The sequence below is a fragment of the Lepisosteus platostomus genome, unplaced genomic scaffold (genome assembly GCF_059453375.1).
Source record: "Lepisosteus platostomus isolate fLepPlt1 unplaced genomic scaffold, fLepPlt1.hap1 Scaffold_59_H1, whole genome shotgun sequence".
NCBI classification, from domain to species: domain Eukaryota; kingdom Metazoa; phylum Chordata; class Actinopteri; order Semionotiformes; family Lepisosteidae; genus Lepisosteus; species Lepisosteus platostomus.
In genome coordinates this window covers 287,501-300,463 of record NW_028291675.1, presented here as the reverse complement: position 1 = coordinate 300,463, position 12,963 = coordinate 287,501, and the positions used below count along the sequence as shown (strand labels likewise).

The window sequence follows — 12,963 nt, the reverse complement described above, 5'->3', positions numbered from 1 at the left end:
GTGTTTTTCTAAAGCTGTCAGGTGCAGTTCATTTACAGTACGCCCCCTGTCTCAACGGTAGGACGGAGTCAAATACTGCCTCGACACGCAACAGCATTATAATAAACCGCAGGACTTGAGGGCTGTTCTCTTTGAATGTTCCAAGTCATTCGTAAGAGCGTAGGTCAAGGGCCATTCGGGCATCTCCTGTAACTCGAGTAAAAATGCTATTCAAAGTGCAGTGACTGAAATCGTCATCCACATGTCTCCGTTGTTGATTTCTTTCTGTCTAAGAAAGTTCTATTTTCATGTCCGAACGGGGAGACTTTATCATTCCAACTTGAAGCCACCCTTAAGTACTCTGAGGTGTGTGTCTGCTTACACGTATGGCGTAAAAGGTTTCTTAAACGGAGAGCGAACTTGAAAAAAGTTGCCGCCGCCGCCTTGCACTCCTTGTTCGATTGTAGCAAGAAGCCAACAGCTGGCGTACTTACTGTAATCGTGGCCGAGTGGTTAAGGCAACACACTTGAAATCTGTTTGGGTCTCCCTGCGCAGGTTCAAATCCTTTGCATTTGCTCTCGTGCGTGCATGAAAAAGGACCAGCGCTGTTTTGTTTTCGCTGGGACCTTTAACACTCTAAATCGCCTATACCCGCAGCCTGTGAAATCGATTCTTCAGCACCCACGAGTGACGCTTTGCAGCTGGACGCAGATAACGATGCTTTTCTGCAACGAGCTTTCCAGCTGAATTTTCTCGGCAGCTCCGTACTGAACCTGTTCTCCATTGCAACATAGCGGAGGCTCGTCACGTCTATAGCAAGGCTGTGTAGGACCGCATACGCCACAGTGACTTGTACACAGACCACATGAAAGGCAAGCAAAATACACTTTTAAAATTCCAAAGACTCACAAGGTCAGAGGAACAGCGATGACCTGAACAGATCTGTTACAGAAGTCTAGGTTGACCTTTTTAGAGCTGTAATTGCATTTTTGTTTAATAGAAGATCAAATCTACTCGCATGTACCAGCACCTTACAGTTTATTGATGTTTATTCTATTTAAGTAATAAGATTGCTAACGATGTTGGACTTTAGCCGGTGTTTTTTAGAACAAATTGCTTACTCTTCTGTAAGGAATACGCAGTACGTACCTTTGTTAGTCATTGCTCACCATACCTGTAACTTTCTTATCTAACTCACTTCCTCAAATGGTGAAGGTCCACAAACATAAATGAAAAAAACCCAAATCCAAGTGTCTGTAAAAGCGCGGTGCTCCGCTGGCGCTGTTCCCTAGTGGCTTAAAGTGCCTGCCTAGTAAGCAGGCGATCCCTGGTCTGAATACCAGCGGTGCCTCTCTCCGTGTCTTGTTGTGCCGAATGTCTCATTTCAGACAAACATGTACAGCTTGGTTCAGTTTAATGCAAGAATTCATTTCCTTTCTGGAATAACTTGTTTTTGAAGAAATCCATACAGCTTGTGAAAGATGAAATCCATTTCTTGGTTGTCAGTGGAAAAAGATTGCCGGCTGCAAGAAGCGCAAGTGATTGTTTTCTTTGACCATAAACCTGCAAATGTAGGGCGCACAAAAGACTGTCAGACTCTGTGGTGCTGAAAAGTTGGTGGTTCAAGCCCCTCCAGTATGCGTGTCTCAGTTTTTCCAATGTAAACATCATCACCATCGCTAAAGAAGATGGCACAGAAGACTCCACAGCCGAAACGTTGTGCTTCTTTTCTTCTCTTTTCAGCATGGAGTAAACCTTTGCTTTATCCTTTGCAGCCTACGCATGCTGACACAGCTACCTTTCTCTTAACGCGCCTCAATCATTATTCACCAAAACCATCAGCAGAATGTGTCGCCTTTGTGGTGATGTCACTCCTCTGCTTCACAAATGTCCTTAGTGACGGGCCATTTCTTTCTGCCATTTTTCCGGAGCAGTTATTGATTGCTCCATCATTTCCCTCTTACTTTCCATCACTAGATTGAAAAGAAAAACAGAAACAGGCTGACAGGACGACAATCAAATTGCAAAAACTCATCAAAGCACTCGATAGAGTATTTGAATCCACAAGTAGCTACGAGCAACTTTGTCCTGGCTTGCATGAAAGTCGGAAAATGTCAAAAAGAAAAAGATGGTGGCTTTTTCATATTCGTTCTTTTATTTTTAGTTTGTTGCTTCTTCTGTCCATTGTCCTCCTGCCTGGCTCTTGACCTGTGACTGTTTGAACGCACACAGTACACTTTCATGCAGGGGATTTGTCCTGAGCCTCTGTGAAAGACCCACCCACCCCCATAAATAACTGCTCTAGAAACACATGAATGCAAAACTAAACCACAGCTTAAAGAGGAGCTTGTCATGACCGCCAGGCAGTTAAGACCAACTCTTAAGCAATCTAATCAGCACCAGCAGCGGGTGATTATTAACAAACGCCGCCGCACGAGTTAACCCACCTGCACACACTCCACCGTGCGGTACGCAGTGCTATTTTTACCATCTTTACCTGCTTCCCGCTGGTATTGAGTCTACTCCTTGAGAGCTCTACCTGGCGTTTTTTCCATTACCTCGTTTATTCTGGATATTGGACTCCCCTTCTGCCTTTTTGACTTTGGACCTCGCCTCTCACCTTGGACTGTTTGCCACCAGTGTTCTCCCTGGATTACGACTTACCTTACGCCTCTTGACCATGAAACAAAGCAAAGCAGAGCAAAACAAAATGAACAAACGAAAACCCTCACGTCCCGCACTTGCATATAACGCCGTTATGTGCCCAAGCGGTATTGTACGTCATCCTAGCACTGCACCCCGGGGCGTACGGTATATGGGAACGAGCACACGCCACAAATCATCTCGAATCACTCCCTACAGCTGTAAGGCACCTTGAAGCGTGCACCCCCAACATTCTTCTTTGCGCATCTGTGTAAGGTAAACTCTTGAGGAAACTCTGAACCAGCTCTAAGGAAACTAATCCGATTAGACGTTACTTTGACTCATCCTTTAAGGGACCCTTGTTAATTGGAGAAATCAATGATTTCGAATGAATTCTGTATGCGTTAAAAGACAGCTATACACAGAAAACATGCAGGACACTTCTCATGGTGTTTCCCAAGCCGAAACACAGTGCGTTTTTCCAAGCCATCTGAGAAAGCCCGCCCACTGAAAACTGCAGCAAATCGTGTAAAGACGTTCAACTTTGTAACTACTGCACACACAGGAAGCAGAATAAATTCCTCTTTTCAAACTGTCAAAGGTTTGCTTTGCGAACACTGCAGGACATCGCACAATCTCTTTTGAACGGGGACAAACGATTTCTTATGGGGCACAGTAAGTACAGATGTTTAAAAAGCTCCACTCATGCCGACGATGCAGCATGAAGAAGCGCAACCTAACGTTTGCATTCCTAGCAAATTCCTTTTATTTTTTGATAAATAAAGACAGTCTTGTTTAACAAACAACACACACAACATTTTACATTGTCAATTCAATTCAAATCAATGTATTTCTATATAGCGCCTTTCACAACAAGGTTGTCCCAAGGCACTTAACAATGCAAGTTGTTAAGAGCCTTGTGTCTAATATGCCGCCTAGGTTACGTGCTGTCTCTTTGAGGCAAATGTTTAAATCCTCTGAGTTAAGTGCTGAAGTTATAGTAGTCTTATCAGTATTGTTGCCTCCGATCAACAGATCCTCATTTTTCTCAGAGTTGAGTAACAAAAAGTTTTCACACATCCAAGTATTTCCTTCCTTAATGCATTTAACTAAACTGATAATAGAAGAGTTGTTGTTTGGTGTAAACAAAATGTTTATTTGAGTGTCATCAGCATATGAATGAAAGTTCATATTATTTTTTCATATTATCCTACCTAGCAGCAGCATGTAGAGAGAGAGAGCAATATTGGTCCCAGCACTGATCTTCTGGTACCCCAAATTGAACTGGTGACATTGATGAAGCAGTACAATTATTAGATATTTGAACATAATGAAAACGATGAGTAAAATGTGAAGTAAACCACTGAAGGACGGTTCCAGATAAGCCAACCTCAAACTCAAGCCTGTGTAACAAAACAGAGAGGTCAACCGTGTCAAAGGCAGCTCTAAGATCTAGAAGCACAAGCACTGTTGCATTCCCCGCATCAGTAGCTAAGAGAATATCATTTACGACTCTTGTTAATGCAGTTTCAGAAACCAGAATGAAATTTCTCAAGCATATTATTTGAATCCAGATACGATTGACGTTGGGCAACAACTATTCTCCCAAGACTTTTAGATTGAAATGGGACCTTTGAGACAGGCCTGTAGTTGTTAAGAACTTGTGGATCCAAATTTGACTTCTTAAGGAGCGGTCTAACAACCGCTACCTTAAATTGATCAGGTACAACGCCTGACGCAAGCGATGCATTCATCATACTAATTATAGGTCCTGCCAGTCCTTCGAGGGAATCTTTGACTAGCTGAGTGGGGATGGGATCTAGCGAACAGGTGGTTGACTTTGTCTTACGTCTGTGTTCATGAGTCCACCATAAGAAGAAATCTGAACAGGAGTGGTGATCATGCGAGGTCACCATGGAGGAAACCACTGCTCTCCCCCCCAAAAAAACCACCACTGCCCCTCTCAAGTTTGTTAAAGACCACATGGATGTTCCACAGCAACTCCTGGAACAATGTTCTGTGGACAGATGTGACAAAAGTTGAACTTGTTGGTAAATGTGCACAGCGTTATGTTTGGAGATAACAAAACACTGCATACCAACTCCAAAACCTCATCCCACCTGGGAAGCATAGCGGAGGCTGTACGGCTTGCAATCATCGAGGGACCGATGAATTCCAAGATGTATCAGGAAATTCTACAGCAGAATGTCAGGGTGTCTGCCTGTGATCTAAAACTCTAAAGACGCTGGGTCATGCAGCATGACAAAAACAAAGGAGTACATCAACAACAGAGTGGCTGAAACAGAAGAAATTCCGTATTTTGGGATGGCCAAGTAAGAGTCCTGACCCCAATCCCATTGAAGTGCTGTGGCGTGATCTGAAGCAGGCCGTTCAGTGCAAGACATCCCAAAAATATACATGAACTGAAACAGTTTTTCATAGAGGAATAGGCCAAAATACCTCCTAACCGCTGCTCAGGTCTGACCAGCCGCTACAGAAAGTGGGGGTTGAGGTTTTTGTCATAAAGGAGGTTCCACTAGCTCCTTAATATAAGGGTTCACGTACTTTTTCCATCAATGACCTTGATTGTTTAAACCATTTGGTCAATAAAGAAACAGCAATGTCAAATGTTGGGCGTGTGTTGTTTGTTAAATCAGACTCTCTTTATTAATTATTATGACTTAGATAAAGATAAGATCACATGTTAGGAGCCATTCATGCAGAAATCCACATCATTCCAAAGGGCTGTTTACAAAAGTTTTTCTCCCAACTGTATGTGAGAGAAAAGCAGAGACGCTCACTGAGTAAGGTGGGGTTGCAGCTTCACAAATCACAAGGACATTTGTACACTCAAAAAGGGACAGGAGCACCCCAGATGGGACTCAAACCCACAATCCCTGGCTTAGGAGGCCAGTGCCTTATCCATTAGGCCACTGGGGCACACTGGGTTGGGTCGATCACGCTGATGAAGAGCCAGTTTTTTTTTTCCTTTGCTTTTTCAAAGGGATCCCCAAAATTAGGAAAGTTAGGCAGCAGAAGGTTTACTGTGACCTGAGAAGGACCGGCATCCAATCACGGTGGTACACACACACACGCTCTCACTCATCTGAGCTACACGGCTACCAAGATGATCTCAGGTGCGCCGAGCTGGTACGGAACATATTGAACTGATTGACGGCGAATTGTCTCTCAGACAGGCTTTTCACCTCTGAGCTCCCTGACTGACAGTAATCAGCTAGGTAGTGAAACAGTCAGCTGCTTCTAAGCCTTAAACAGTTGCATCTCGGCGCTTCCACAGAGAGATGATTTGAAAGCCAAACATCGCCCATTGGGAACACCTTACTATCACTAGTTTAAGAGACTCTTAAGGTCTTGCAGAGGTGCCTGTCTAATAGCATGCGCTTTGCAAGCTATAGGTGTTTAGGCTGAGGCAGAATGCCTGTTAACAAAATGTTTTTCTAAAGGGGCCTCGCACTCTTTTCCAAGCAATGGTCACCATCCCCACCGAGTGTCACAATGTAGTCATGTCCTAGGACATCACCTGTTAGTCTCCATTTGTCTGCCACCAACACATTAGGTTACGGGGTCACAACCGCACCCTGGAGACCAGAGGAGCCGTTGGCGTTCTGGCGGCGCAGATTGGGCTGAAGGTGGGGCGCTTGAATCTCGCTGTTGGAGGCCGTCTGAAACTGACCCAAGCCTTTCCCTTGAATTAAATGTAAATAAGAAATGAACCCCAGATGCACATGGAATCAATCACGTGTTTCCTTTGAGCCGTTTCAGAGACTGCTCCAGAGTTTACCTTGCACAGATGCGCAAAGATTAATGATGGGGGTGCACGCTTCCAGGCGTCTTACTACTGTAGGGAGTGATTGAGACAATTCGTAGCTTGTGCTCATTTCCCTCTATTCCCCGTGTTACAGTGGTAGGATGACGTAAATTCCTGCTTCGACACGTAACGGGATTATAATCAAGTGGAGGAGCCGAGGGCTTTAGTTTTGTTTCGTTTTCCATGGCGTTCGTAAGCGCGCAAAACAAAACAAGAAAACAATCCAACTACTCCAACTACAGGCTGATCAAGGTATCTCCCCTGCCAGGTAAGCCGAGAGCCGCAGGCGATGAGCCCGGAGCTGAACGGGCCCCACTGGCTCGTTTGTAAGGCCAGGTGCATTGCCAACCACGACCGGCAGGGCAGAGGCCTTGAAGGCGGCCTGGGCTCCTGCAGCTGTCCAGCCACGCACTCTGGTTTCTCTTCATCTCGTACAAATCTTTTGCCTTTTACTAAAGATTTCCAAGTAAAGGAGCATGAATGAGTTCCATACAATTTTTGTGCTTCCCTGCCTTCGGGTGGGGCGCAGCTGGGCTGGTCAAAGAGAGAAAACAAAACCGCTCACAATCGCTCTTATTACGGCGACTGTGGCCGTCTGCTCTGCGAGTCCTCAGTCTCCGCCTGTCTGATTGGCGCTCTTTCCTCTGGGAGGCGGGAAGTGTCCGGCCGCAAATATGAAGCATTACAGCAACGACATGCCATGAGACGATTGATAACGATTTCCATAGGATCTCCGCGGTTGCCTGGCAACCGTCAGCTTTGTGCAGTGGCAGTATCGTAGCCTGTGAGGTTTAGCCGAGGCACGATTATTGCTAGTTGAAAACTTTTCTCGTCAGAGCGTGACATAGTCTTGCAGGCATCGTGCTGTCTAACTGCAATACTATACCGCTGGAGGAAACAGCCCGGGTTCAATGAGCCTTGGAATGTGACTAGGAAAGTGAAGCCTTTTGAAAGAGGTAATGTCGACGCTTTTTTAACAGAGCACCAAAAAAACGTCTTTTTTGAAGGACTGGGCAGTGAGCATTGTTGGTTCAGTGGTAGAATTCTCGCTTCCCATGCGGGAAGCTCTGGTTCGATTCTCAGCCAAAGCAGTGGCTTTTGCAGCGAGTGGCTCCATCACTTGCATCCCCTTGCAACTCGCAACTGAAAACCCACTGAAGCAAAACAGGTGTTAGCCAGGTCAGTACCCGGATGAGGGTGAGCTACAGGGAAAAACAAAGTTTCCAGCTGGAAGCGGTGTTAATGGTGCCGGTGGGGGGGCGCTCACCCTGAGGTCTGTGCGGGTCCCAATCCCCCAGCATAGTGACGGAGACGCTGTGTTGTAAAAGGGCGCTGTCTCTTGGATGAGATGTAAAACCGAGGTCACAGCGCTCTGTGGTCATTAAAAATGACCACCAAAACCTTTGACAAAAGCTCTTGGTAATTGATGGTCTTCAATAATGCTTCTCCTTTAGGTACATTTTAAATCAGCTGAAAAATGCTGTGAAATGGGGGGTCACTTCACGCCAGTGTAGGATTTGGGTTACAAGAACTATAAAACTGCACGAGAAAGCCCGTACACTGAATTACACGGCTTTCAATTCAAAGGAGGGCAAAAGAAATTCCCTGAGTTCGATTTTTTGCAGCACAGAGAGGATTGCTGTCGTGAGGCTGGTTAGCTCAGTTGGTTAGAGCTAATAACACCAAGGTTGTGGGTTCGAGTCCTGTACGGGCCAGGTCCTTTTCTCCTCTCTTACAAAAGCTGTTAGGTTCCTTTCCGTGGTGAGATGGGTTGACATGCAATGCTGCTACATAGTGCCGACAGACAATTAAATGACAAAAATGAAGAGAGTTAAAGCAGCTGGAAAGGTTTTCTTACAACTTTTGAGCTGACACAGTTTTGGAAAATGTTTTCTTCACGCTGCACTGTACCACATAGGCAGCCAAGAGTCTCCAAAACAAAACAGAATTGACAGTCATATAATGTCCATTAACCCCGGTTTTAAACACAGCATCATGTCTGCCATCATAAGAATATGAGTCCAATATTTTAGAATATAGTCAGAATGTCTTCTAACCTTACCTGTGGTGTCTTTAATCCCTATTGCTCAATGCATGATGTACGTACTGCATACATGTGTCTTGAGAATGAGGAATGGGCCCCTAAGACATTTACCTGTTTCACAAATGATCGGATTTTACTAGAGATTCTGTTTGGGATTCAGATGTGCATTCGGACAGCAATTCCTTTCAAGAAATGATACGTTCTGGATGAGGTCAAAGGTGCTGGAACACTGTATTTAGGATGTGTTTGCAGTGATTGTGTCTCCTGCTTCAACGCAGTGATATATAGATGTGCTCCTGTAATTTATTGGTACATGCCCAGGGCAGTAAGTAGTCTGAGGATTTATTTCCAGACGGCATAGAGCAGTGAAACAGTGAAGTAGTGCAGCACACTGGATCATTATATTATTAGAATCTATTCTACCTAAATTATTACATTATACACAACTTGAGCTCTCAGCACCGTACTGAGCCCAGGTGTTTTTCTAAAGCTGTCAGGTGCAGTTCATTTACATGAAGGAAATCTCTTACTGGGTACGATTACAATGCAGTAAGTAGCACAGGCTACTTAGGGAGTAGGCTGATGTGTTTAAAAACAACCAGCGCCAGGCAGGAGTCAAACCTCCAAACTCCTAATCCATAGTCAGACACATTATCCATTGCACCACTGGCCCTGGTGTGACACTGCAGGACTGTAACCCAGTGAGCTTAGCACTGCAACTAGTAAAATATTACCCCCGGTCCATTCTTTTCCAAAAGTGAGAAACACCTGTTTTCTACATTTTGTCTGTTTTAAAACCATATCTCTTTAAACCAAACCAAGAGTTTGTCTTTTGCACTGATATTCTGATTCATTTCGATTTCAAAGAAAAAAAAAACATTACCTTCCAAAGCATCATAAAATTGTCCCTTCCTCCAGACTCTACTTCTCTCTTGTAGTAGTACAGCAGACCTTTCCAGGTGAGCAGATCACAGAGTCCGAAATGAGCTTCCTCCATCAAGCAAAGTACCTGAACATGACTCTGTCATCATAAAAGCGCCCCTGTAATAAAGAAATTAAATCCGAAATCAAGAGGGCAGTTGCCTACTGAAGTTCAAGAAGTCATAAATTTTAACCTAGCAACACATTAAAGGCTGCATCTATACAAGTACGATTCTAGAAATGCTCACCAGATTACGTTTTAAGAAAGAACTGCGCCTCCGGTTCCGCCGAGATCTTAACTCGGATGGCAGGATTCAGAGTCTGGAGTGTGGAATGATGGCGCATGGAGGGTCCACATACTGTGGATCCCTCAGTGATCTTCCGCGTGTTCAAACCGCCAGCGTGTGACTCCCCTGTCCCCCTGACCTCATTGCTCTGCTCTCGCCTCTCTGCAGCTGAGCCCGACTCATGGTAAAGTGGAAAAAAATATGCCCTCAACGTGAGATTTACTCTGGAGTGAGGATAGTTGTTACCTTCTTATCGTTAAAACGGATGTATGTGATGTGGCGACTAGTTTCTTCTCCATTAGCAGGCTTAAGGTTAAAGAAAAAAACATTGCTGACTTCTTTTTTTTTTGCCAGCCGTGAGCGCTGATTAGCGAGGTTTGTATTTCATGTTTTGCAAGTTGCATCCATTTTAAGAAAAACAAGTCGTTCAAGACAGGAAATGAATACTTGCATTTAATTAAGTCTAGACGTATGCGGTTGTCCATACTGACCAGTTCTGTTCGAGAACACAGAACAAAAAAAGGCACCGCTGGGATTCGGACCCAGGATTTTCTGTTTACTAGACAGGCGCTTTAACCAACTAAGCCACGGCACCCCAGGAGTGCTGTCCTTTTGCAGCCACTTGGACACACCACTCAGACACATCTGCATTCGGTGTGTGCTCCGCCTGCTCGCTGAGCAAGTTGCCACCTTTACATACAATAGCAACATCGACACCAAGAGAAAGGATGACAAATGGCTTTTATCTGGAACTTTTCATGTCCAAGGAGCTCAATGTGCTTTCTGTGTACAACAGGGCCACTGAACTCCACACTGGCCACTGAACCACAGCAGTGGCTTGCTGGCTTGACATCTCCCAAGGAAAATGTTGAAATCGCATGTGGAACAGGAAAATGACCCTCGAGTATGAGGGAAAAAAAAGAAAAAGATCAACTGGAGTGCGCCAACCCATGTCAGGACAACCCAGTTTCGTCGACGAGTTGGCCGAGTGGTTAAGGCGATGGACTGCTAATCCGTTGTGCTCCACACACATGGGGTTGAATCCCATCGTTGTCGCTCTCCATGTCTGACACGTGTGCCTGTGCGCCTTTGGCCCTCCTGTTGTTTGCTCCGGTACTAGAGCCGTACATTTCCTAGCGGTGGCTGAACATGGTATAGTAGGCTAATGTCAGTATCGAGCAGTGACAGTAACAGTATTTACGTGCCGCTGCTCCCAAGTGGCTCTGGTTTGAGACTGTGTTCTCACTTACTTGCAACGCAAACGGAGAAAGCGATTTTTGACAGTCTCTCGAGAGACTGCGCTAGGTGTTTAGGGATAGACTTTGTCAGTTCCCCCTGGGATGATGGCCTCTCAATTAGTTTGTGATTCCTCTAGACGTTTATACACTAGAAGCCTGCTTCATGGCTTAAATCCAAGCTAAGGAAACGAGTTAGAGGTCTGATGCAGAACTGCGAATTCAATGAACGGGAACACTACAGTACATTGCACTGTGTGTGTTAGGAAAGCTGCCCCCTTCTGTCCCTTGTCGACCGAACAGAGGACTGTAAAGGATACCGCCAAGAAACTTTAGGATGCTGGTTGGAATCCAGCTCCAAAGAAGCCCCTTTGGGTGTTATGTCATCAAAAAGTAAGAACAGCGAATCTCCCTTTAATCAAAAGCGCAACAGAACTGTTTTCCGTGGAGGAGGTTTCAGACCCGTAGACCTGTTTTATTCGTAGGGCAGGGCGCATTCCCAAACGCGAATCTCATGTTTTAGAAATGCTTTGGGCGGCGTGAAGTGAAAATAAGAAATGGGCTCCAGATGCACATGGAAGCAATCAAGTGTTTCATCCGAGCTGTTTCAAAGACTGCTCAAGAGCTTTCCTTTCACAGAGGCGCAACGATTAATGATGGGGGTGCACCCTTCAATGCGCCTTATGACTCTAGGGCGTGATTGAGACGTACGTAGCGTGTGCTCATTTCCCTCTATTCCCCGTGTTGCAGTGGTAGGATGACGTAAATTCCTGCTTCGACACGTAACGGCATTATAATCAAGTGTAGGAGCTGAGGGCTTTAGTTTTGTTTCGTTTTCCATGGCGTTCGTAAGCGCGCAAATCAAAGGCAATTCCTGCGTCTAACAGGAATGTAAATGCTTTGGAAAGTGCAGTGTGATGCAGCTTGTAAAATCCTTGTCCACATTTGTGGTTTGTTGATGTTTTTTCTGTCTGCCAAAGTTGCATTTTGACATCCGGACGGGGAGACTTTATCATTTGAACGTGAAGCCAGCCTTAAACCCTCTGAGGCGTGTCTGTCTGCCGGCATGTATCTTGCGAAAGGTATTTTGTTTTTAACGGAGAGCGACTTTAAAAAAGTTTCCGCAGCCACCTCGCACTCCGTGTTAGATTATAGGAGGAATGCGGTGGCGGTGAGCTCGCTGTAGTCGTGGCCGAGTAGTTAAGGACATGGACTTGAAATCCTATGGGGACTCCCCGCTCAGGTTCGAATCCTGCCGACTACGGCGTCTGCCACATGTCGCCTTGTGCCTGTGCGGCAAAGGCGAAGTGCTGCTTCTCCTTTCCTGGTACTATAAAAATGCTACATCGCTTGGTCCTGCTTCCATGGAAAGCAGTTCTTCAGGTAATTCTACTCTCTTACCAAAGCTGTTAGGTGCCTTTCCGTGATGAGATGGGTTGTCATGCAACGCTGCCACATAGTGCCGACAGACAAGAGTGTTGCGGGAGAAGAGAAAAGTGTTTAAAGTTTTAAGAGTGTCTTAGGTGGAGTCAAAATCAAGTGTCACAAATGCAAGTGGTTGGATTTCCAATGTTTAATATGGTAAAAATAAGGGGAAGTTATCTGCCGGTCCGGCACAGTCTGCCATGCTTTTGTCATATACTGTAAAGTGGTGTCGAACTGGGTGTCGAACTGGAGCCTCACCATTTGCATATGTGAGGCTCCAGTTATACATCGAGTGTCACATTAAATGACAATAATGAAGAGAGTTAAAGCAGCTGGAGAGGTTTTCTTACAACTTTTGAGCTGACACAGTTTTGGAAAATGTTTCCTTCACGCTGGCTGCACTGAACAACACAGGCAGCCAAGAGTCTCCAAAACAAAACAGAATGGACAGTTAGGAGAAAATTCCCACTCGTCCTGAAGTTCCCAAAATCCAGCACTGAGCGTAAACAAAGTGTCTAAGTAGCGTGGGAATGCTAACCCTAAACCTAGCTGGAGTTTGAGCAATCCAGCACTGAGCGTAAAAAGATGAGTCAAAGTAA

The 12,963-nt window shown here is 45.2% G+C and overlaps 2 non-coding genes and 1 pseudogene across 2 annotated transcripts; 2 read left to right on the top strand and 1 right to left on the bottom strand.

The window, feature by feature from the left end:
• Positions 1-5,490: 5,490 nt before the first annotated feature.
• Positions 5,491-5,563, bottom strand: trnar-ccu (transfer RNA arginine (anticodon CCU)). Its single transcript has one exon. It is a non-coding gene; the product is annotated as a tRNA-Arg (tRNA).
• A 1,297-nt stretch (positions 5,564-6,860) lies between these two features.
• On the top strand, positions 6,861-6,977 carry LOC148632818 (U5 spliceosomal RNA). Its single transcript, XR_015934165.1, has one exon. It is a non-coding gene; the product is annotated as a U5 spliceosomal RNA (small nuclear RNA).
• Positions 6,978-7,207: 230 nt separating this feature from the next.
• On the top strand, positions 7,208-7,287 carry LOC148632817 (U4 spliceosomal RNA; annotated as a pseudogene).
• The last annotated feature ends 5,676 nt before the right edge of the window (positions 7,288-12,963 follow it).